This window comes from Panulirus ornatus, chromosome 9, assembly GCF_036320965.1.
Source record: "Panulirus ornatus isolate Po-2019 chromosome 9, ASM3632096v1, whole genome shotgun sequence".
NCBI classification, from domain to species: domain Eukaryota; kingdom Metazoa; phylum Arthropoda; class Malacostraca; order Decapoda; family Palinuridae; genus Panulirus; species Panulirus ornatus.
Window position 1 is genome coordinate 26,618,512 of NC_092232.1, and position 26,478 is coordinate 26,644,989.

Consider the following 26,478-nt stretch of genomic DNA (forward strand, 5'->3'; position numbering starts at 1 on the left):
CTAAAACTCCCCTCGTTTAACACCGTAGAAAGAAGGTGTCCCTCCCCCCCTCGCTGCAGCTTGAGCAAGCGTTAAGCGTAACTCCCAGCTTAACTGAGCTTAAACACGGAAATGTCTGGTACGCTTAGCGTGAGGGTCTGCGGTGATGACTGGGACGGGCTCCACCATGACCATCTCTCCCAGATGATCAGCAGGACTGACCGATGAGGCCGGGAGATGCTGGCCTGGACCATCTCTCTCTCTCTCTCTCTCTCTCTCTCTCTCTCTCTCTCTCTCTCTCTCTCTCTCTCTCTCTCTCTCTCTCTCTCTCTCTCTCTCTCTCTCTCTCTCTCGTCTCGTGTACGTGTCATGGGATGTTTGTTCGTCTATGTGTGTGTCTCTATGCGTATTTACTGCGTGTGTCTGGCGGTGTGTATGCATGACTGACCCTGAACATTGACTGGTTTATTTCCCAAATTTCATTCCTAATTCCTCTTTTGTTCCACCCCCCCCCCCACCTTTACCCTCATTGCTCCTCTCCCTCCCCATCCCATTCTCCCCTCTCCCTCTCTCCCCATCTCTCACATCTCCCCACATTGTGCATATTGATCTGAGAGGCCAGTGAGAACATTACGATGCGAACGCGACCCATAGCTGGCACTCCCCTGGCCCTCCGCTGCCAGACACTGCCTCCTCCTCCCTCCCTCACTCTCCCAGACACTGTCTCCTCCTCCCTCCCTCACTCTCTCCCATACGCTGCCTCCTCCTCTTCCCCCACATTCTCCCATACACTGCCTCCTCCTCTTCCCTCACACTCTCCCATACACTGCTTCCTCCTCTTCCCTCACACTTTCCCATACACTGCCTCCTCCTCATCCCTCACACTCTCCCATACACTGCCTCCTCCTCCTCCTCCCTCACCCTCTTCCATACACTGCCTCCTCCTCCTCCTCCCTCACCCTCTTCCATACACTGCCTCCTCCTCCTCCCCCCTCACCCTCTCCCATACACTGCCACACACACACACCCGCGCCATCATCATCATCATCACGGGCAATACACGTAATACATCTCATCTTCCTGACCCTAACACTCAGCCAGACATCCCCGACCCCAGGCACTTTCCCCCTGCTATCCACGGCCGTCCTCTGACCACTGTACCGTCAGAGATATCATTGTGCAGACTATCTCCATCCCCAGTCTTATATCATCGTATATTGTCCCCTGCGTATAGGGGAATAAGAATACTGCCCATGTATTTACTGTGCGTCGTAGAGGGCGACGAAGAGGAGCGGGAGTGGAGGGGGGTCGGGGGAGCTGGGAATCCTCCTCCCTTCTTGTGTTATTACTTTCCAAAAGTGTGAACATCGGAAGCAAAGAGGTTATATTTTTTTTTTCCTTGAAGACTCAATTGCGTGTTACCGATGCTCGATCACAAAGCCAAGAACCAGCCAATAGGCGAATTGGGTATATATATATATATATATATATATATATATATATATATATATATATATATATATATATATATATATATATATTTGCAGGGTAACGTTTTTATCCACCTGTGTATTATATTCCTGGGTGGGTCGTTCAGTAGTGGCATCAGAACCCTCCACCTGAACATCAACTCTCCCAGCATCCTCGCCTCTTCCAGCCCCTCTCTCCCTCCGTCGTGATGTTTGCTGCCTCCCTCCTACGCTACACGTATCATTTCGACCACTGCTCTGGTAGGGTGTCTGCGTGTGTTCCTGCCGCTAGATGAAGGCTTAGACCTGTAGTGCCACGCACCTGGTTGCTGCTTCCCACGGTTTTTGTTGTGGAGTCTTGCCACACGAGGATTGACCGTTATGATGCCTCTTTCGTTCGCTGAACAGTTTAGTTCTGGAACTCTCTTCCATTTTGCTGGAGGGAGAGACGTTGTGATGGTCGGTTGGAGGGAGAGAGATTGAAGAGATGTGAGGATGATGACCGATGGATGCGTCTCCCTGTAGAACCTAACCTGTACCTGTAGACTCAGGAATGAGTCTCCCTGTAGAGCCTGTACCTGTAGACTCAGGGATGAGTCTCCCTGTAGAACCTGTACCTGTAGACTCAGGGATGAGTCTCCCTGTAGAACCTATACCTGTGGACTCCTGCCTTGTAGCATTCCCTGAACACTGAGCCAGGCTTCGACTGCTGCTGGCGTTCACCTCGGTCTAGAACTCTACTAGTAGAGTCGTTCCTGGCGTTCACATCATCCTAGAACTCTCCCCGAGGTAGTCTCTCCTCCCGTAATTACTGCACTGACTGTCTATGACTATTTAATCTTGTGTAATTATGTTCCGTAATTGGTCTGGTGTGGAGGTGTGGTAATTAATTATCTTTAGTTTGTTAATTATTCACGCTTGCTTCTCTCCAAGCCTGGCCGCTGACGCAGCGCTTTATTTGGTTTTATTGTGGCAGTTTATACGTGCGGTGTTTTACTCAAGCGGTTTAGAAGTGTGAGGTTTTATGATGTTGGTTTATATGTGTGGTGATTGATTGTGGCGGTTTATATGTGTCGTGTTTTATTGTGATGGTTTATCTGTTTTATTACGTCGGTTCACCGACCCCTGAGCACGACGGTACGACCATTGAGCACGCTGATACGACCCCGGGCACGACCGTGCGACCCTTCACCACGACAGTACGACCCTTGAACACGATGGTACGACCCATTAGCACGATGATGTGATCTTCAGGTGTAATTACATGCCCCCTGACCTGACCTGACCTGAAAGGACTGAGTATACCCGTAACCTGGTAGTTCAATGCAGTAAGGTCGTATAATCTTTGATAATGGGGAAGAATCTCGACCATGCAGGTCCTCGGTGGACCACATTGTTACCAGAACTCTCGTCAAGTGTTTTGCTCCTCCCCCAGCGTCATCACACTCCCCAGCCTCCTCGTCACTAAGCCCCAGATCTCCCCGCCCTCCCTCCCTCGTCCTATATCCCAAACTCCCCAGCCTTTAACCCAATACCCAGCTCCCCCCCCACCCCCCCCACCACGGAAGGGGAGATGACGTCACCACTAACTCCGAAAGTCTTCAGAGATAAACAAATCCCCCGCCCCTCCTTCCCCCCCACCAGCACCACGGCTCTCAAGGCACAGATAATACCAGGCAGGAACGATAACACACGTTCCACAGATAAAAAATAAAAAATCGGGAGATAAGAGGATGCTGTATCTTGCCGCCCTTATCACCCCCCCCTGGGTCACCAGAGGTCATGTATCCTTAGACACCCCTTCCTGCCCTCGCGAACAATACCTCCCCTTCCCCTCCCCTTCCCCTCCCCTTCCCCTTCCCTTCCCCTCCCCTTCCCCCTCCCCTTCCCCTCCCCTTCCCCCTCCCCTTCCCCTCCCCTTCCCCCTTCCCACGAACAAAAACACAGTCGTCATTACCGGTGGTTATTAACGCTGGCGATAAGATGATTCTGTCGTCAGGAGCTCGTTAGACGATATAGATAATTGCTGGAGAAGGCAAGCGAACTGCCCTGGGGGAGGTAGAGCTCAGGGGTGAGGGGAGGCTTGCGAGGCGAGCTGCAAGAACGGACACCCCAGGGGAGGTGAGGTGGGGTGGCAGACGACGATAAGCAGAGACGGGAGGTGACAGCAATCGATGGATAGACGATGGAAGACAGTGATAGACAGAGACGGAAGGAGACAGCGATCGATGGACAGAAGTGGGAGACAGCGATGGACATAGACGGTTGAAGACAGCGATGGACAGAGACCGTTGTAGAGAGTAATGGACAGGAATTCGATACTAAAGACAGCAAGAATCACCTTTAGAAGCTATTCTTTTTAAACCAACGGAACCCAGTGGCAGGAGAGTATGGCAGCTAGAGGCGCCGGATGGTGTGTGACAGTGTTGCAAGACCTGCAACCCAATGATAGGGACGAACTCAAAGTGTTTCAGGAACGGGCGGAAAGGAGCAACACAGCTTAAAGACTGTTCTGCTAGTGTTGATCTGCTAGATGAAGTGTGGGCTAGGTGTTGATCATGAGGCAGTACCTCCATACCTCCCTTGCTCTGCCTGTGGCTTGAGCTAACAGTTCACCTCAATGGTCAAGACTACTAAATCCTACTCGATCGTATGGGTCGTCCTGAGATCCTCTGTAGAGAGGATGTGATCGTCAGATGCGGGAGGTGGAGGAGCGGGAGGGTGTATGAGCCAGTGCTGTATGGTGTAGCGCTAACCGCTAGGAAACCTCTAGAGATGCGAAGTCATGTGAGTTTACGTGATGTCAAGTGTGGTGTGTGAGCTGGAGAGAGTGTATATTTGTGGACTCAGTGCTTGCTGCCCGCGTGTGGATGAGGCAGATAGAAATAAGACAGCTTCCTTGGGCCGTAGGAGTGCAACTTGACAGCTGGTGAAGTGAAGTGCTGTCTCAGTACGCAGCCTTCAGTAACCCTACCGACGGCTAGAGAGAGAGAGAGAGAGAGAGAGAGAGAGAGAGAGAGAGAGAGAGAGAGAGAGAGAGAGAGAGAGAGAGAGCGTGGCTCACCACCATACAAGAAATGGCTCATTACCTCTCTCGAACATTAATCACAAAACGTTCCTCTCTCTCTCTCTCTCTCTCTCTCTCTCTCTCTCTCTCTCTCTCTCACACACACACACACACACACACACACACACACACACACACACACACACACACACGCTCTTGATCCCCCGTCTCTCGCCTCTGATTCTCTGGTAAAGAACCAAATCTCTCTCACAGAGGATCTGCCATCTTCCCATACGATCCAGTAGGATGTATGGAAGAGGGATAGGGTGGGATTAGGGCCCCCTCCTCCTGCTCACCCACACGCTGTTACACAGGCCTTCTGACAAGAGTTCCACACAGAACGCCACGGGATTCGATAGAGAACGCCAAGAGATTCGACAGAGGACGACAAGGGGTTCGACACAGGACGTCAGTAGATTCTACAAAGAACGCCATACGTTCGACATAGGGTGCAAGGGATTCGACAGTGAATGTTAGGAATTCGACAGAGAAAGCCGAGGGACTCGACAGAGAACGCCAAGGATTCGACAGTGAGCACCTTGGGTTCGACAGAGGGCGTTGGGAGTTCAACAGAGAACGCCAAGCGATTCGTCAGAGAACTACATGGGGATTCGACAGAGAACGGCAGGGGTGCGACAGAGAACATCATAGGGGTTTGACAGAGAACGCCAGGGGTGCGACAGAGAACGTCATGGGGGTCCGACAGAGAACGGCAGGGGTGCGACAGAGAACGCCAGGGGTGTGACAGAGAATGGCAGGAGTGCGACAGAGACGTCCTCTTCTGCCCCCGACGTGCAGCCCATCAGTCGGGGTCCCAGGCAGGAGCTGCAGTGTCAACAGCCCAACAAACATCCACAAATAAGCGAAGCTTCGCCCGGCTTGTGATGGAAACGCGGGAGGCTCTTACCTCAAGCCCAGCCAAACATTGTCATTTGGGAGGGAGATATGACAGCAAGGAGGAGAGAGAGAGATGATGATGATGGCGGTCGGGGAAAGGAATTGGTGATAGAGAGAGAGAAGGGCAGGAAGAGGAGTAAGGAAAGGGGAGACTTCAGAGGAAAGGGAAAATGGAAGATCTTGGGGGAAGAGAAGAGGAAGGAAAGGAGTTACGGTGAATTACACAGTCGTGTGAGACGAGAGATATTGAGGAATAAGAAAGACTCCTTACGAGACAGAGAGGCACGGAGACACAAACATAGACGGAGACGGTTTAAATTGCCCCCGCTTGGCCCGGGGAACCCCTCTCCACGGAGTCCATTACTCAGGGATGAAGCAACTGTATGAAAAACCTTCATTAAGTCTCGCCCGGCCGGACTGAACCAGCCGAGGAGCGAACAAATACTCCACAGGCCGCCCACAACCTCCGGAAAAATGATCCGCCTCCAACTGCTGCCGGAGGAGGTGTGGTGTGGCAGGGAGGTGGATGTGGGAGAACCTGAAAAGGGGAAGGAGAGGACGAAGGTTGTGTGTGAGAGAAGTAGAGTGCACGTGAGGTTAGAGAGGAGTGGTGGCGGGTACGAGGTACATACGTAAGGGAAAGAGACGAGGTACGCTTGTAGAGGAAGGTACGGGGTACACGTGCAGAAACGGTACGAGGTACATCTAAAGGAGGGAGGATGACTACATCTGAGGGTCTCGTATTTTGGTCTGTCTCAGAGCATGTCACTGCATGAGAAGCTTCCGGTGTGTCACCTGTGCTAGAGAGAATAACGCAAGATATAGATATTGATATTGAGAGAGTGGGCTGCATCACAAGACATCAAAATTCGCTGATGATACAAAGCTGGGGAATAAATTTACAAATGAACTTGAACGTCTACAGCTTCAAACTGACGTAGACAAATTGATGGACTGGGCACGTCGGTGGTAAATGAATGTAGTGCAAAGTTTTATGAATCTGTAGCAAAAACGAGAGGTCGGGCTACAGTATGAATCCTGTTGAACTGCAGAACGTAAATAAGGAAAAGACTTTAGCGTAATAATCTCGGGTGACCTGAAGCCATGTAAGCAGTGCACAGATGCACCGGATAGAGCGACCCAAATTCCTGGATACGTAGGTAGGGACTTTGAAATTAAGAACAGGGAAATCATCCTTACTGGGTACAGTTCATTGGTGTGTCCTCATCTGGAGTATTGTGTTCCGTTTTGGTTACCTTACCTAAGACAAGACAGAATGGAGAGGGTGCAGCGTCTCGCCACCGAGATCATTCCCAGGCTGAGATATAGATCCTACGAGAGCAGGTTATAGACTTGAATCTGTTTTACTTAGAAAATAGAAGGTTAAGAGGCGATCTGATGAAAGTATTCAAAATTTTCAGAGGCTTTGATAACCTTGATTAATCAAGTTACTTAAGACTTGATTCGTCTGGTTTCACTCGTAGTGATGGATATAAACTCGTGGGCAAACGTTTTACCTCGAATGAGGCGAACTGCTTTTTCTTCTTTTCATCAGGATTGTTAACACAAGGAATGATTTACCTTTAAGAATAGACTTCTTTTTTATGTTGAAGGCTCCAGTCACGGACAAGAGTCCACATCAAGGCCGAGCCTTACTTGGAATATAGAGAGAATTATAAAAGGAAAAAGAAAAGTCAAGGGAAAGTATTTACGAATTTTGGAGGAAGATATAAACTGGTCTTTAGAAATATGCTGGGTCATAGTTATTGGTCAAGACATGAGAAGGTAGAGAGTTCCAAAGTTTCGAGGTGTAGGGAAAGAAAAAGTTATCAAAATGGCCCACCCTTGAGTTGCCAATGGCCACACAGTGATCACGTGACTCAGCAGCTTGCCGAGTATTGCGTGGTCTAGCTAGTGGTGGGGGCACACAAGCAGCCAGCTCTCGGAAGCAAAAACTTGATAATTGTTTCGCTTCCAATCCACGACTTAAAAAAGTATTTGCGCCTCCATAGTCACATTGATAATTTCCAGGTAATTATCTGTGAGTTTCTGATATCTTACACCGTCACAAAACAGCCTAGAAAGTACCCAATGGTCTGTTTGAATTCCTTTTCTAATCTTTTGTTAGGATGTGAGACGATAAATACACAGGAGGAGACAGCATTACACTCGACCCCAGTGAGTCATGACGACTCTCGTAATCGTTAAAAATCAAAGACGATTAACGTGAAGTTGATGTTCTTTGAGGAGCGTTGTTGATGTAGGTCATCAACATTGTCGACGTCCTCACCAAGTCTCCAGGGGTGAAGTATAAGGTGTGACGCGCTGCCTGTGCCCGCCTTAGACAATCAGGTCTTCGGTACTCTGGCCCTTCCCCTGTGCCAGAAACAGCTCTCTCTCTCTCTCTCTCTCTCTCTCTCTCTCTCTCTCTCTCTCTCTCTCTCTCTCTCTCTCTCTCTCTCTCTCTCTCTCTCTCTCTCTCTCTCTCATCCGGCATTCACTTAACCGGAAAGACCTTTTATCCGGAATTTCCAGTATTGCCTAATCCGACTTAGGAAGGTATGATTAGGTAATGTATGATAGCCACTTGGCGTGACGCAATACGCCACAGTTACGTAAAGCGTTACGGGAACTAAGGGTTTGATTAATGCGTATAACGTGTTGATCGTCAGCCATCTGGTTGATGGAGCTCTCAGTGGTGTCAGTATCTGTTGGGGGCATTTTTCAGTGGCGTCCGTAAACACTGATATTTTCAGTGGGTTTCGTTATCCACCGATATTCTCAGTGGTGTCAGTTTCCATTGATATTTTCAGTGGTGTCCGTCACCACTTAGTGGTGGTCGAAGGGAGAACCATGAACCCAGCAACCTCACCCCGAACGTCAGGGACAGTATTAAGAGGAACGCCGGTAGGAGCAGCAGCAGCAGCAGCAGCAGCAGCAGCAGCAGCAGCAGCAGCAGCAGCAGCAGGGGCCTGGAGTAACAGGGAGCCTCGCTGTCTCTCCATCAGATTAACACCATCAGCAGCTGGCCGCCCCTCGTCACCCGCCACATTAACTGTTAAGCCACCTCCCATGGTAACTGTTAACTGTTAAGCCACCTCCCATGGTAACTGTTAACTGTTAAGCCAACTCTAATGGTAACTGTTAACTGTTAAGCCACCTCCCATGGTAACTGTTAACTGTTAAGCCAACTCTAATGGTAACTGTTAACTGTTAAGCCACCTCCCATGGTAACTGTTAACTGTTAAGCCACCTCCCATGGTAACTGTTAACTGTTAAGCCAACTCCCATGGTAACTGTTAACTGTTAAGCCAACTCTAATGGTAACTGTTAACTGTTAAGCCAACTCTAATGGTAACTGTTAAGTGTTAAGCCACCTCCCATGGTAACTGTTAACTGTTAAGCCACCTCCCATGGTAACTGTTAACTGTTAAGCCAACTCCCATGGTAACTGTTAACTGTTAAGCCAACTCTAATGGTAACTGTTAACTGTTAAGCCAACTCTAATGGTAACTGTTAAGTGTTAAGCCACCTCCCATGGTAACTGTTAACTGTTAAGCCACCTCCCATGGTAACTGTTAACTGTTAAGCCAACTCCCATGGTAACTGTTAACTGTTAAGCCAACTCTAATGGTAACTGTTAACTGTTAAGCCACCTCCCATGGTAACTGTTAACTCTCGTGTCACTTGCCGCGTTAATTGTTAATTATCGGGCCGCGCGCCACGTTTTCTTTGTACTAATGGGACCCGCTAACAGTTAACAGGCGGGATACAGGAGCCTCGTTACGCTACCAATTGTTACTTTACTGTACGGAACTTGTCACTGTTGGAGTGGTGTGTGTGTGTGACGGCTACTTCCTTTTTCAAGATGGAAGAGAGAAGAGTAAGGGGTGGTTTGTTCACAGCCTTCAAAGCTTTCTTTTATCCTAATTTTGGGGAACCTCAGTAATGAACATCCCTTCAAAAATGTTCAAAAATGTTCAAAAGGCCCGGACAGCCAGAGGACGTACCATAATATAGCATAATATAACATAATATACAGCTGTAAATGTATCAGAACCAGATACACAGATATACTTGTTGTGTTGTATGAGCGTGGCGGATGACCGGGGTACACTGAGTTGTGAGGTGGGGAATATTAACTGCATACTGAGGTTTAAGATGTTGTATGGTTGCAAAGTTATGAGTCTTGGGGGGGGGGGGGATGAGTTTAGAACTCCCTCCCTGTACTGTACAGATGGTTAGTGACACACACACACACACACACACACACACACACACACACACACACACACACACACACATTGTAAATCTCATCATAACCCGTGGTAATTAGCTCCTCACTCCAGTCCCATCTTCGCCCCCCGCCCTCCGCTAATTGGCCCTAAATGGGTGATTTAGAGGCCGTGGTTGGTTCTTGTGGGGTGGGGGGGGTAGAGGGGGGGGGGGCATTAGAGGAGGCTGGCGAGAAGTCATGGATTGTGGCCAGGGGTTACGCCTCTATTGTCCTATAAAGAATAATATATACGCGCGCGTACACACACACACACACACACACACACAAACGCATATATATAGGAAGAGAGGAAAGTGATTGGTTCTCAGTGAATATAGGTTTGCGGCAGGGGTGTGTGATGTCTCCATGGTTGTTTAATTTGTTTATGGATGGGGTTGTTAGGGAGGTAAATGCAAGAGTTTTGGAAAGAGGGGCAAGTATGAAGTCTGTTGGGGATGAGAGAGCTTGGGAAGTGAGTCAGTTGTTGTTCGCTGATGATACAGCGCTGGTGGCTGATTCATGTGAGAAACTGCAGAAGCTGGTGACTGAGTTTGGTAAAGTGTGTGGAAGAAGAAAGTTAAGAGTAAATGTGAATAAGAGCAAGGTTATTAGGTACAGTAGGGTTGAGGGTCAAGTCAATTGGGAGGTGAATTTGAATGGAGAAAAACTGGAGGAAGTGAAGTGTTTTAGATATCTGGGAGTGGATCTGGCAGCGGATGGAACCATGGAAGCGGAAGTGGATCATAGGGTGGGGGAGGGGGCGAAAATTCTGGGGGCCTTGAAGAATGTGTGGAAGTCGAGAACATTATCTCGGAAAGCAAAAATGGGTATGTTTGAAGGAATAGTGGTTCCAACAATGTTGTATGGTTGCGAGGCGTGGGCTATGGATAGAGTTGTGCGCAGGAGGATGGATGTGCTGGAAATGAGATGTTTGAGGACAATGTGTGGTGTGAGGTGGTTTGATCGAGTGAGTAACGTAAGGGTAAGAGAGATGTGTGGAAATAAAAAGAGCGTGGTTGAGAGAGCAGAAGAGGGTGTTTTGAGGTGGTTTGGGCACATGGAGAGGATGAGTGAGGAAAGATTGACCAAGAGGATATATGTGTCGGAGGTGGAGGGAACAAGGAGAAGAGGGAGACCAAATTGGAGGTGGAAAGATGGAGTGAAAAAGATTTTGTGTGATCGGGGCCTGAACATGCAGGAGGGTGAAAGGAGGGCAAGGAATAGAGTGAATTGGAGCGATGTGGTATACCGGGGTTGACGTGCTGTCAGTGGATTGAATCAAGGTATGTGAAGCGTCTGGGGTAAGTTATGGAAAGCTGTGTAGGTATGTATATTTGCGTGTATGGACGTATGTATATACATGTGTATGGGGGGGGTTGGGCCATTTCTTTCGTCTGTTTCCTTGCGCTACCTCGCAAACGCGGGAGACAGCGACAAAGTATAATAAAAAAAAAATAAAATATATATATATATATATATATATATATATATATATATATATATATATATATATATATATATATATATATTATCCCTGGGGATAGGGGAGAAAGAATACTTCCCACGTATTCCCTGCGTGTCGTAGAAGGCGACTAAAAGGGGAGGGAGCGGGGGGCTGGAAATCCTCCCCTCTCGTTTTTTTTTAATTTTCCAAAAGAAGGAACAGAGAAGGGGGCCAGGTGAGGATATTCCCTCTAAGGCCCAGTCCTCTGTTCTTAACGCTACCTCGCTAATGCGGGAAATGGCGAATAGTATGAAAGAAAAGAAAGATATATATATATATATATATATATTCTTTCTTTCAAACTATTCGCCATTTCCCACATTAACCTGGCGTTAGTTACCGTTGTTCACACTAAACATAGAGGCGTCACTGGAGGGCAGTTAACACAGCGTTAATCTACAGTTACGATGGCTGTAATCACTGGGGTTATCATGTGACGTTTGTGTGTGTGTGTGTTGGGGGGGAGGTGGGGGGTAAACCAGTTAGATAGCAGTTAACAGTTGACGTACACGTGTCGTGACAGTTAACAGTTAACGTGGCGATCTTCTGTTCCTAGTGGGAGTGGACTGTGTATACATACACTCCACTCGCTCTAGGGAGGGAGGGAGAGGAGCTGAGGGGGTTGCTGTAGTGAAGGCTCTTCCTTCACTTCTTTCATCCTTCTGATCAAGGTTTCTCACTCTAATGAAGGTTTCATTCCTCACTTCTTTCATCCTGTTAATGAAGGTCTTCCGCTCACTTCATTCCCCCCCCCTCCCTCGTGAAAGAAGTATCCATGTACTGATTTTCACATCCTCCCTAATGAGTTGTTCTTTCATCCACTTCTTTCATCCTTCGTGATGGACTTCTTCAAGTGCCCTTGGGTCTGGACCAAGGCAATCTATCTCCATCTCTGTCCAGCTCTCTCTCTCTCTCTCTCTCTCTCTCTCTCTCTCTCTCTCTCTCTCTCTCTCTCTCTCTCTCTCTCTCTCAGAAGCCGCGGTGTGTGAGCCAGCGTGACAACGGGTGTTGTCAGGGGCTTGGGTAGGGGATGTGTTGGCAGAGGGTGTTCCACCTTCTGCCAACACATCCCAGGTTAAAGTTGTCCTCCGCTTGGTGGGATGTTAGGTGGGACCCCCATGAATCCCAGGTCTGTAGTGGATCCCAGGTCTGTAGTGGATCCATCCCAGGTCTGTAGTGTATCCATCCCAGGTCTGTAGTGTATCCATCCCAGGTCTGTAGTGGATCCATCCCAGGTCTGTAGTGTATCCATCCCAGGTCTGTAATGTATTCCAATTCTTTAGTTCCCATACACATCTGGGTTGTGTATGAAGCTGGCCTCGCACTGTGGGGTGTGTGGGGGCGATGTGTATATGTGGGTGGGGTGAAGGGAAAAATAGGAGGGTGTAGAGGAAATGGAGGGAAGAGGAGGGGAACATATGGGTGGATTGGGAGAGAGAGAGAGAGAGAGAGAGAGAGAGAGAGAGAGAGAGAGAGAGAGAGAGAGAGAGAGAGAGAGAGAGAAGAGAGAGAGAGTACGAGTGAGGGAGTGTGTTTGTGTTTGTGTTGTGCTTGTATTTGTGTGATTACTATCAGTTTGTTACGGAGGGGAGAGTTTTACACTCGTGTTGGCCAGCGCGTGCCTGTGTGTGTGTGTGTGTGTGTGTGTGTGTGTGTGTGTGTGTGTGTGTGTGTTTGTGTGGGTGTGTGTGTGTGTGTGTGTGTGTGTGTGAGAGAGAGAGAGAGAGAGAGAGAGAGAGAGAGAGAGAGAGAGAGAGAGAGAGACAGACAGACAGACAGACTTTGTGAGGCAAGGCCAGAGTGTATTCCTTCCACACTGGGTGAAACATGAGCATACTCCATCCACACACAGGGGACGGAGCATTACCCCCCCACATTACCCCCATTACCCCCAACATTACCTCCAACATTACCCCCACATTCCTCCAACACTCCCTCTAACATTTCCTCCGACAATTCCTCCCACATTCTTTCTCACTCTCACTCTCACTCACCCTCCAATATTCCTGCCGATACTCCCACCAAACATTCTCTCCCACACTCCCTCCTCCAACATTCCTCCCACACTCCCTCCTCCAACATTCCTCCCACAGTCCCTCCCCACACTCCCACACAGTTTGGAATCAGTCACCACTGGGAGCATCTCGGTCCACAGTGTAGGCTACCAGCTGACGGTCCCTGGAGGACCTGGTGTTGGCTAGCACCTGCTCCACCACACCCTCTTAATACTCCCTGTCTGTGTCTGTCTTTGTGTGTGTGTGTGTCTGTGTGTGTGTGTGTGTGTGTGTGTGTGTCTGTGTCTGTGTGTGTGTGTGTGTGTGTGTCTTTTAGCTTACCGTTTTGTGTGTATATATTTCTTTGCATGTGTATATTTTTATTTGTGTGTTTATGTGCTTTCGCTTGCGTAAGTGTTTGTATGTTTTTTTTTATGTTTTTGTGTTACAGATGTACATATATGTATATGTATTTATGTGTCTATGTGATTAATTACCTATATGCACTGTAAGGGAAGGGAGATCTACACTCGTGGTGCCCCGTCTCTGGACCATTGCCTGCCAACACGTGACTTTATAATCAGTATGCTCTCCATATTCACCATCTCGTAACTCACTATATCCCATTCAACCATTATTCTCATGCTGTATAGATGAAGGTTTCTTTACAACTTCGTTAACAACATTCTTCTTAAATTGCATGTTATGGTCCCTTGTGGTTCTCGTCTAGCGTATTTCGAAGAACAATTCACTGTCTGTAATCGAGCTGGTTTGAAAACTTACAGTTTGTGATCAGGTCACGCCTCACTCTTCTCTCTCTCTTGGTGGGCAGATTCACAAGGCCTCCAGCCTTTCCCTGTAAACACAGCCCCCCCTTAATTTTGTCACCATCTTTGTTGTCCTCATGTGGACCTCAGTAAGCTCTTTGTCCTCCTGCAGGTGAGGTGAACAAACTGCAGAAGCATATCTTAGTTGCATGCAGTCCACTCTCGGGTACGAACACTTTCCTCAACATTGCCTTATCCATACACTTGCTCCTCGCTGTTCTAATATTGACCAGCAGACAGTTCGTCTCCTGTACTGCCCTCCTTATGTGGGACTCTGGCGACAGGTTAGGGACGGTGTCGACTCCCACGTCCCTCTGTTTATGTTTGCTGGTGTGTGTATGCGTGTGTTTCCGTGTGTACATGTTTTTGTGTAGGATCGTGTGTGTCTTTCATGTAGATTTTTTTTGTGTGTGTGTGTTCAAATGTGTGTGTGTGTGTTTGTATTTGATTTTGTGTGTGTATCTTTATAGATATGTGCACATGTGTTTGTTTGTCTATGTTACAAGCCATATAGAGAGGAACAGAGAGGGAGAGAGAGAGAGAGAGAGAGAGAGAGAGAGAGAGAGAGAGAGAGAGAGAGAGAGAGAGAGAGAGAGAGTTTGGTAAACGTGAATCATCACACTGATGTATCTATTAAGTACCTGTGGAACATTTGACACCACAACCTGCCTGTGTTACCCACTGTATAACGTGTCTTATTCTCTTGTCTCCTGCAGGTACAGTGCTGAGCACTTCGTCAGGGGGGAGGAGCTCCTTCTCCTCCTGCTTCACCTCCGGCGTGACTATGTGTGAGTACATTGAGGTATAAAGGGGTCTATATTGCAGACCGCCAGTGACGTGACGTGGGTGTGTGGCGGGAGCCTCCGACATTGTTGTGTGTCTGTTGTGCTCTCCTGGTCTGTGTATTATTTGGTGGTGCTTGTGTGAACAGTGTAGGGTGTACTGATAACATGTGTAATGATACTGAATGATGATTATTGATGATAATAAACTGCTGCTAATGGCTGGAGACATGCAGGGGAAAGAAGCACACAGTAATGTCAGGGGGACAGTATAAAGGGGGGAAGGATAATACGATGGTTACACGTGTCCAGACGGGAGTCGACTGATTATCGATGGTGTTGACAGTGGCGTGGATGGGAGCTGTCCTTGTATAGAGATCTATAGTAACTCAGAAGCTCTGAATAGCCATTAGGTTATAGCGCTATACAAAGTCTACCAAACTGATATACGTCCTTGGTTGGATGGGCTCGATGTGATTGTGGTGTCGACCTGACACTGGTGGACGAGGGATCATGTATGGCAGGAGGAGACGGTGGCGTGGACGGTGCCGCAGCTTTTCTCCTCGGACTTTTGGATGAGGTCCAGGTTATGGTTCGTTAAGATCCGGAGCACCAGCATTATGAGCTTACGTCTTATGATAGGTGGTGCTGGAGGGGCCGAGGGGGATGCTCTTGTATGCCCTCCGCTGCACCTGTTCTTGTAGCCCACGTTGTATGTGAAGGAGGAGCAGGCCGGGGGAGGTGTGGGAGTCGGAGTGACGTAGATGATTTCGAGTGTAGGTGTAGGGATTCCAGATGTCTTCAGTCGACGTAGAACAAACACAATGGTTGACGATTTCATTCTAACTTGAAAAATCGCCTGGTGTGACCCAAAGTGGACTGGTTCCTAGTAAGAATTATCGCCTGGTGTGACCCAGAGTGGACTGGTTCCTAGTAAGAATTATCGCCTGGTGTGACCCAGAGTGGACTGGTTCCTAGTAAGAATTATCGCCTGGTGTGACCCAGAGTGGACTGGTTCCTAGTAAGAATTATCGCCTGGTGTGACCCAGAGTGGACTGGTTCCTAGTGAGACACTAGGAGATGAGTCGTGACTGAAGGCCAAGCGTGACGTGCTGGGGATGACCTGGGTCATGATGGTGTAGTAGTGTGGGCTGTTGAGGGTATTCTAGAGGGCGATACTGTAGTCGGGAGACCTGGTCCCAACGCTGGCACTCGTGGTATCGACGTCAGCGTATTTCCGTGGAGCCCTTAGGGCCATCAGGGCATCGTGTACAAGGGCGCACAGATGGTCCTCATCCTTGTGTCCTGTGGGACGCCGCAGGTGAGAGAGTCTGCAGGATGCAGGTGGCCCCTACGGAAACATAAGACCTGACTGACAACACTCACCAAGGACGTCTGTCTGCGAGCCATGGAGTGAGAATTCAACCCGGGCTAAGGTTGATGGCTTTCTTGGTGATCATATGGTGGGTAACTGGACTGAAAGTTTTGATGAAGTCGACCAAGGTCAGAGCCATGATAATGTTATGCGCGCGAGCATGGTGGTGTGGTGGTGGGTGTACCGCTGTGTGTGTGTGTGTGTGTGTCTGGATACCCCGAGTCTCAGGGGATGTGTCGCTAGCCGTCGTGTCCAGGAATATCACAGCCGACATTACCAAAGCTTTTAAGAGGACACACACACACACACACACTCTCTCTCTCTCTCTCTCTCTCTCTCTCTCTCTCTCTCTCTCTCTCTCTCTCTCTCTCTCTCTCTCTCTCTCTCTCTCTCTCTCTCTCCATACACATATACCTGCGTGCCTTACAGTTCCCACTCCTCACTATCGCTGTAAGGAGGTTATGGTAGTAGGTGCTGCTGGGTAGGGGACTCACTTCATCCCCTATCTTCCCCCACCTGGCCACCCTACCCTCTGTAGCTTCCCCCCTCCCTCCTTCGCTTTCATCCCTCCCCTTCCCCCCTTCCTCCCTCCCCCCCAGCCACCAGGGCGGTCAGGAGGGAGGGGACGGGCGCCCGTGACCAGCCCGGCACGACCCCCTGCGGATGCCCGGCATTCTTGGCGTGACGGAGGCCGCGAGACGGACGGGACTGGAGGGTGACGGACGGACCGACGGAGGAGGGTGGGAAAGAGAGAATGTGAGGCTCGACGGAGACTAATAAATTACGGGGAGAGAGAGAGAGAGAGAGAGAGAGAGAGAGAGAGAGAGAGAGAGAGAGAGAGAGAGAGAGAGAGAGAGATATGAGGGTTATGAGGCTGCATGAGCCATGACACTGTCTGCTCCCACATCCCCCGAGGCTCTCAGGAGGAAACTCAGAATTTGTGGCAAGTTAGCTTTGTGTGTGTGTGTGTGTGTGTGTGTGTGTGTGTGATGGAGTGAGGGAGGAGCCGCTGCTGGGGCACATGTATTGCTCGACCTCACTGTGGCTCTCCCACTCACCTTCCTGGAGAACGTGGGTCAGGACGAGTCGCTCGTCCTTGCCCTCCAACATCTTCGTCGTCTCCTGCCGGGTGGCAGGGAGGAGGTGGTCGCCAGCCACCCGACGTATGGTGAAGAATGTAAAGAAAAAAAAAATGTGATTTTTACGAACGAAATGTTGAGAATAATGATGAAATGTTGAGGATGAGGAGGGTATAAGGGGAGAACTTCAGAAAATGTGGGTTGAAACGGGAGGCATGACGGGGTGTGTGGAGGCGGCCGGGGATACTGCGGGGCAGGGGACTGCGACCACACGCCCCGCCCCGCCCCGCCCCGCCCCAGTAGAGGCGGTTGTAGACAGCAGATGCGGCCTCCTTGTAAACTGCTCAGCAGTTTAGGTAAATTTACACACCAGATGCGGCCACCTTGGTGACCACTCAGCAGTTTAGGCTGTTTTGATACTCCCAGGTGCAGCGGGTCTGCTTCCACTCGCCAGTTTGAGCAGTTTTATGAAAGCGGCTGAGACATCGGTGGGCGATTTAGGCAAATTCATATACTTAGTGAAGATCCCACGGAACGATCGGCAGTTTGATGCGTTTCTGGACGCAGGTGCGGCGCCCGCCCCAGGAAGAGATCGGCAGTTTGATAAAGTTGTGGTGATCACATGAGTTTAATACAGACAACGTCGCTCACAACTGTAGCCCGCTGAGTCTCTCTCTCTCTCTCTCTCTCTCTCTCTCTCTCTCTCTCTCTCTCTCTCTCTCTCTCTCTCTCTCTCTCTCTCCTTCGCTCTGTTTATATGTATTAGATATTTCATTGTTCATTCTCTCAATCTTTCTTTACCTCCATGACCTCCGCTGTGCTTCCTCCTCCTCTTCTTCATCCTCTCCCCTTCCTCCTCCTCCTTCTGCGGTTTATCTGCATCCTCCTCCTCCTCCTCCTCCTGAGCCCTTCCTCCTGGCTGGAGTGTATTCTTTCCTACCGTCCATATTGCCGCTGTGGTGTCGTGATACCACTTTTCACTATTGAAAAAGTTGCTCACAGGAAGACCAGGTCCGACCCAGCTGCAGCCGCAAGATTTAGCTGACCCGGGACACTGGACGTGTCGTGGGGCTGACCCGGGGCACTGGACGTGTCGTGGGGCTGACCCGGGGCACTGGACGTGTCGTGGGGCTGACCCGGGGCACTGGACGTGTCGTGGGGCTGACCCGGGACACTGGACGTGTCGTGGGGCTGACCCGGGACACTGAACGTGCCTTAAAAGCTGACCTGGGGCACTGAACATGTCATGAGGGCTGACCTGGGGCACTGAACGTGTCACGAGGGCTGACCTGGGGCACTGAACGTGGCATGAGAGCTGACCTGAGGCACTGAACGTGTCACGAGGGCTGACCTGGGGCACTGAACATGTCATAAGAGCTGACCTGGGGCACAACGTGGCATGAGAGCTGACCTGGGGCACACGTGACATGAGAGCTGACCTGTGGGTCTGAACTTGACACGCGAACTAAGTCAAAGCTCTGAAGGGTCACAGAGGCACGAAAGCATAAAAGAGCAAGATTCTCTCGTAGTTTGGAAGTATCAATATAGAGGAGGAATACTATAGGAACAAAGTTCAGAGGAGGAATATTGCAGAGACGAAATACAGTGGAGAGGATTATTGCAAGAGCGAAACTCTGATGAGGAATATTGCAGGAACGAAGATCAGAAGAAGAATATTGCCGGGACGAAGATATCAGGAGGAATATTGGAGGAACGAAGATATCAGAAGGTGTATTGCAGGAACGAAGATCAGAGAATGAATTTTGCAGAAACGAAGTACAGAGGAGGAATATTGTAGGAACGAGGAATAGAGGAGGAATATTGCGGGAACGAAAGAATAGAGTGGTGGTTTGCGTATCATCGTTGGGTAAACCTGACATAGACAGCGGTAATGATTTGCGGGTCGTGTTACGGTGTGTCTCGTGGTGCTGGTGTGAGGACGACGCTGAAGTGTGAGGTACAGCTCTTCTGCATCCTCCTCCTCCTCCTCCAGGCGGCGGCGACCGACCTCCTGGTGGGTTCGAGTATGGATGACGTCTGATCTGAGAAACTAAACCTCCCTCACCTGACCTTAGGTGTTGAGGACCTGGGTTTTCATGACACCCTCGTTTGCTGGCCCTGGCCTCAGCCGTGCACTCAGGACAGTACGTCCTCACGGGGGGCCCCAATCTCAGCCGTGCCCTCGGGACAGTACGTCCTCACGGGGGGCCCCAACCTCAGCCGTGCCCTCGGGACAGTACGTCCTCACGGGGGGCCCCAATCTCAGCCTTGCCCTCAGGACAGTACGTCCTCACGGGGGGCCCCAATCTCAGCCGTGCCCTCAGGACAGTACGTCCTCACAGAGGCCCTCAATCTCAGCCATGCACTCAAAGGAGGATAACTTCCCAGCAGTCACGGGGTCCGGCGGGTGAGCGGCTATAGACAAGAGACCTCCGCCGCGCCATCTCACGCCCAGGACCTTATGTTCCAACTTTTCTGTGGTTAATGTAGCGAGGCGTTGCTAAGTCTCCGGAGGCGTCCGCTCGCTAATTGGATTCAGCCGGAGTTTATTTACTGAGAAGACCACTCGGGGAGGAGGGGAGGGGAGTTGGGGGAGCGTGGAGGTGAGTAGCTGGGTGTGGATAGTGCCAAGAGGGTGGAGGAGGTCAAGTGAATCGGTGGATGCGTGGCATTGACCGACCTCCCGTGCTCAGTCCCACCCAACCCTTCGTGGTGGAGTTTCACTGTGGCACTGCTGTTACTGATGGCTCTCCTGGTACTCTCACAAGCCTGTCGGCACTGTTGTGAGAGGACGAGTCCCAATCACTGAGCGAAGCACTCCCCCTGGTACATCTGTGCATGTTCATGCAAGATTCGAAATTAGTTTCAATATTTCAAACGTTCATCATACAATTGTACTACGACAATATCCAGTCATACCCGCTTCCATCGGCTGTATTACTTGTGAGAGAGACAGAAACATAGCGTTTCATCGATAGTGAAAGACACAGAAATAAAGAAATACTTATCGTAGTCATTCAGTGCCACTGATGTTCCACAGTTGAAGAAAAAGGGGAATCGTATAGTAAATGAATGAGTAGGTTACATGCCTAGCCTTTTATCCCCTGATAGTTCTGTGGTGTTGTGGATGTTTGGCACTAGAGGGGCCCCAGCACAGAAATTCCTGGCACTGGTGAGCCCCCATTACAGATACTTGACACTGGAGGGCCCCAACACAGATAATTTGCACTAGGGGGCCCCAACACACAGATACTTGGCACTGGAGAGCCCCGAAACACAGACAATTGGCACTGGAGGGTCCGTGACACAGACACTTGACACTGAAGGGCCTAGACACAGACACCTGATACTTGGGGATCCTGACATAGACACCTGACGCTGGAGGGATCCTGACACAGATACCTGACGCTGGAGGGTTCCTGACACAGATGATTACCCAGGAAAGACGAACATTCGATAACGGGAAGACCGTAGCGTACAGGAGAGCTCCCAGTCGAAACATTTTCCCCCACCCCCACCCAGAAAACTGATCACCCTCCATTCCCCCCGAAACTGATGGTCCTCCAGCTCCCCAGGAAACTGATGGTTTTCCTCCCCCAGGAAAGTAATGGCCCCCCCTCCCCCTAAGAAACTAATGACCCTCTAGTCCCCAGAAAAATGATGCCCCCTCCTTCCCCCCAGGAAGGTGATAGGGCCGTGTGTGTCGGTGTGTGTGTGTGTGTGTGGGTGGGTGATATTAGCCCCGTTATCTCTGGAATCGTCCTCATTCTTTCCTAGCTGTCTTCCCTTCCCTTTTCCTCCCACCTCCCTCTTCCCCTAATCCTCCCTCATCCCCTCTCCCACCACTCCTTCCACCAGCACCCTACCCACCTCCTCCTCCTCGCCCTCCTTCCCCAGGATGTTTTATTTCTCTCTTATTGGCGTGTTATACAAGAGGCTTAAAGAAGAAAGCTATTATGGCCGAGGGAACCAAGCGAAGGAAGGAGAAGGCTGCATCCCCGTGTGCTGCTGCCATTGCACTCCTGGAAGTTTCCTGCTTGGAACCCATGTCTGGACTGGGGTCTTGAAACCCGAAATCTGGAACTTCGCTGGAAATCGGGATCCAGGATCTTGGAAACAGAAACTAGGAAATTGGAATTGGGGATCCATAACTTGGAGCCTGGAACTCATCCCTTGGAATGAAGGTTGAGAAACTTGGAATCTGGAAAGCGCAGACTTGGAAGTAAGGTGACCTGACATATAAACAATTGGAATTTGGAAGCAGGAGAACTGTTGGCTCTGGAGCCACTCCCTCCCGAAGCCAGAACTGGAACAGGTGTGAAGCGTCATTTGCCCAGGATGCTCAGACCGTGATAATCTGGAAATGAAGACTTTATACGTCTTCAAAAATAAAAAAAAAAAGGGATAACAGAAATACCGAAGTGGGTTAATAGTCTTAGATTTGTAAAGATAAGAGGTAGACTTGTGGGCTCGATGACTTGTAGGTTCAACGACCTGTAGGTTCGACGACCCGTTGGCTCGATGACCTGTAGGGTTGAGGACATTAAGGCTCAATGACCTGCCGGGTTGGGAATTTTAAGGTTCAGTGACCTGTAGGGTTGGGGACTTTTAGGCTCGATGACCTGTAGTGTTGGGGACCTGTATGCTTCATGACTTAGCGACTCTCAGACCTGTAGGCTTGATGACCTGTAAGCTTAATGATACGTGGAATAAAAATTGATAGTGAGGATGACACGGTGGATGAGAATAGTGAAGATGATAGTGGTGGATGAGAATAGTGAAGATGATAGTGGTCATCTGTAGGCTAATGACGGTGATCAAGGTGACGAAGAGCCTGGTGATGAGTACGATTATGTTAATTATGATGATTATATGATGATAATGATGATGATAGAAAGGAATGTGATGATGTTGTACGAAGACGATCATGAAGAAACACACTGTTTCTCAGAGGGGAAAAAAAAACGGAAATGATGTTGATAATGTCCATCAAAATAACTGCAGAAATGAATAGACGGTAAAAGAAGGATGTATATAAGTTAAACAAGAATAACGATATGCAAATGTAGACACGAAATCTTTCACATTTTGTCTGGCTCTGATACAAATTTGAATATTACAACGTGGGGCATTGATGTTCCGGCCATTATAATGATGATGGTGTTCGCTTCTCATTTTAACAAAGGTCAAGGGGAAATTTTTCGAAAGTTGAGGATAAGGTACGTGGGGAAACTTAGTGTTCACGTTATCCTTCGCTGTTGTGTCTAGTCGGAACTGGCTTCATCATGACATTGGCTGTTGAAGAAGTGAAGGAAGATGAGGTTAATGTGTAACGTGTAATATCTTTCTATCTGGATACTTGAAGTATCTGCGGTAATGAGGAATGTGTATATCTTTTTTCTTATATGTATATGAAGTCTCAAGAGACACTGGGGCCAGGCAGACTAGGTCAGACGTCTTCATTCACACGGCTTCTCGTGTGCGACCAAGTTTTACGATGATAACAAATCATGTGGACGCCAGAGACTCTTTAGAAAGACTCTCACCAGCAGGAGTTGCCTCACGTAGCCTGCAGCGTCTGTTGGCGTGGACGTCGTGGTCCTCCCTGCAGGGGAGCCGGACGAACTGGAGCCCCTGCCCACCTGCCGAGTAGGGTCGGCTGCTGACCGAGCAGCCGACATAAACTACCAGACCGTACCTGACGGTGGTGACCGTTAGGTCTCCTGTGACGCTGACGGAGGATGTAATTCGAGGGGACTAGAGAACGCGCGCAACTCACCGCGTCACGACCCTCCTGGCGTGTGATGAGAGAGAGAGAGAGAGAGAGAGAGAGAGAGAGAGAGAGAGAGAGAGAGAGAGAGAGAGAGAGAGGTGGGGAACACCGCGAGCTGAAGTAGGACAAGATAACATGGCATTAGCTAATATAGTCGAGAGGGATCTGACGGTAGACCAGATAGCGCGAGATGACGTGGACGGGGGAGTGGTGCTTCCATAACCTGCACGGTAGCAAGATCGAGTCTTCAGGACCCGAGCGGGGAGAGGAAAGAGGAGGCTTGTACGAGAGCTCGTCTCTGGACGATACCACATGAGGGAGTCTGTCGTGTGGCACACTGTAAGTCCTCTCCCCCGCCCACAGTCAGTGGCCGACCTGGAGGATCCTGCCTGACGGAACTGTGCGGATTCCTCTTCCCATACATACACAGCCAGGCTCCCCAGGCGTCCCCGCGGGGTCCCAGCATCTGGGGTTGTTCATGGCTGGGGTTATAGGTGGCCTGCGGCCTTGTACAACTGGTTCCTGACATCGAGAGCTGAGGAACTGCAAGCTTCATCAGGCTTGATACCTATCATGTCACACTGGAGGAGCATAAAGTATATGTATGTATCCTGCATCTCTGCAGCAGACACTTCCCTCGTCCCTCCCTTGTATCGACAAGGACAGTATATACATGTACAGGGTCATCCCGCCCCAGGGAGACCATAACATACACAGACAGATACTGGTCCACACTATACATTAAACACAATGAATACATTCACTCCCCCGTAAACACATGTATACACCGGGGTCTCAATACAGAATCCGAGGCGGCAGCAAGATGTAAGGGGACCGTGCGCGCGTGTGTGTATGTTCAGTAGGATCCTGCCAGGCTGTCTCCTTGCTGCTTATGCTGCGTGTAAGACTTCCTTGCTCACACGCGATGCGTCGTGTCATGTATGATTTAATCGGTCGCTCACTCTGACATCACGAGTCCTTACATACTGGTGGTGAGCCAACGATTCTGAATCTCATTCTAATTGTCATTACACTCTCTGGGGATGTAACCCCGCCCCCTCCCTCCTCCTCCTTCTCTACCCCAACACCCCCTCCCTCTTTGTCCCGTGTGACGTATAATGTAAAGGTCAAGGTTATATATAGGACCAGTGATGACTCGGGTCCTATCACATATATCTGCTCTTTTTCTTCTTCTTGTGTCCCAGTATCAGCAGTTGACTCTGCTCCTCCACGCTCCCCTGGCATCAAGTGTGGGGAAAACATCATTATCTCCATCATTCTTTTTTTCTTTATCTGATAACATCAGGAGATGCATGTCTCTTTCCCACGCTCTGTGCTCCCACACACAGCCAGCCAGCCAGCCCAGCTCACACACACACACACACACACACACACACACACACACACACACACACACACACACACAGACACACACACACAAACACACACACACACACACACACACACACACACACACATCTGCTCCTCACCGCCGCACTCAAGGCTTTATTTCGTGCAGGTTTCATGGTTCCGTATCCTCATTAAACGCACTTTCCACCCGGAGACTGACGCACTCAGTGGAGTGTGTATTGTCGTGCTTTCACCTTATACAGGTCGTGGCTGACTGTGTTCGCACAGTAAGAAGCCTGAGTGTGAAATTGAGTGACGTTGCTGGAGTCGGTAGGGTCAGGTGTAAGCTGTTATATGAAAGAGTGAGTGTAATGTGTGTTGATGTGCTGTACCTGTTGTTCACTGTATCCTTGTCTCCACCTACCGGTACCCTGTTGTGGACCCTTCAACAACGCTATCACAGGAACGCTAGTATTATTATTATCATTATTATTATTATTATTATTATTATTATTATTATTATTATTAGTAGTAGTAGTAGTAGTAGTAGTTGTAGTAGTATAACCCCAGGCACCCTTCCTGTATGGGTTCTCGCAGCTTCAAGGCTGCTCTGCATTCAGCAGCAGGAGAAGGATGGACTCCTTTGGAGTGAGAAGTCTTCCGACGAGACGGTACTCCCGGTGGTGCAACCTCGCCGGAGGTGGCTTTTCACTCGCGACGTAACCTCAGGCAGGCGGAGTCCGGGAACGCACGTATACACGAGCGGGCAGAGTCCGGTAGCGCTTCGTCTATGTACACAGTATGAAGTATAGTCTTGTAGACGATAGTAAATTTCGAGTATATTTTAGGGCGGTTTTCTGTCGTCTTTTCCATTTCTCCTCGCTGTTCCACAGTTTTGATTTCCTTTTCTCTTCTGTTGCCTTCCTCCTGTCCTGCCACGCCGGAAACCGGATATGTCCCTGCCATCGACCGGACCAGAAGTTGGCCGGTGACGTCACAGCCGAACCTTCCTGGCGATAACGTCCTCCTATTATCTGGATCGCCGTTATTTTACCGACAGCCGGCCAGGTGGCAGATGTGAGGAAGGCCCAGACACCCTACAGCTGCACCTGTGTATATAGCACGGCTCGTCCTGCTGTGTTGCTGGGACTGTCACTGTTCTTGCTGTATCGCTGGGACGGTCTTGTTTTGCTGTGTTGCTGGAACGGTCAAACGTCCTGTTGTGTTGCATGGACGGTCTTGGGTCCTGGTGTGTTGCTGGGACAGTCTTGGGTCCTGCTGTGTTTCTGGAACGACATTGGGTCTTTATGTGTTTCTGGGACCGTCACAGATCCTCCTGTGTTGCTGGGACAGTCTGGGAGTGTTGTGCTGTTGGTGATGACGAGGATTTTTGTATTGTGTTCGTACAATCTAGGATGTTGGTGTTGCTGGCACATCACTAAGACCGTGTTGTATTGTTGGCACACCTCCAGGGATCGTGTTGTGTTGCTGTATTCGTACCAGTTGTATGGTTCTTGCTGTGTTTATGGCATCGTTGTGGCCATGTTGTAGTCTTGATACAGTTATACAGCCTCACTCTATTGCCTGGGCATTATTGATGAAATCTAGAAGTAAAAGTAAGGTGAGACAGCAGGGAATATTTTTCCCTCTGAAACAGTATGTCAGTCTTACGTGTGTGTGTGTGTGTGTGTGTGTGTGTGTGTGTGTGTGTGTGTGTGTGTGTGTGTGTGTGTGTGTGTGTGTGTGTGTGTGTGTGTGTGTGATCCAGAGATGACGTAGGATGTGTATGACATTACTGCCAGTCAGTCACCTTGATCAACAGTGGTTGCAGGATACATTTCCAGCACGGCCGCCGCTTCGTGTGGCATGCACGTGTCTGTGTCGCCTGTGATGATACAGGTGTTTGTCACGTGTATTGATACACGTGTTCATTCTACCCGTGTTAATACACGTGTTTGTTCCACCTGCGTTCCTCCTTGTTTGTTTCCTCTCCGTCAATACAGGTATTTTCCTCCACCTGTATGATTGCTCGTGAACTCGTTTTCAGAAATGACTTCTCCATCACACCAGGTGGAGTACGGAGGACTTCTCGTGTCCCCCGGGTAG

General features: G+C 49.6%; 1 protein-coding gene across 3 annotated transcripts in view; it reads left to right on the forward strand.

Moving 5' to 3' along the window:
* The window catches only part of LOC139750292 (uncharacterized), a 737,008-nt gene that overhangs the window by 461,469 nt on the left and 249,061 nt on the right, over window positions 1-26,478 (forward strand). Inside the window, exon 3 of one of the 3 annotated variants that reach the window (XM_071664905.1) lies at window positions 14,730-14,801. The exons of the other annotated variants lie outside the window; for them this stretch is intronic. The gene's annotated coding sequence lies outside the window, so the exon portion shown is untranslated. The remainder of the gene's footprint in view (window positions 1-14,729; window positions 14,802-26,478) is intronic. 3 annotated transcript variants of the gene reach the window in all.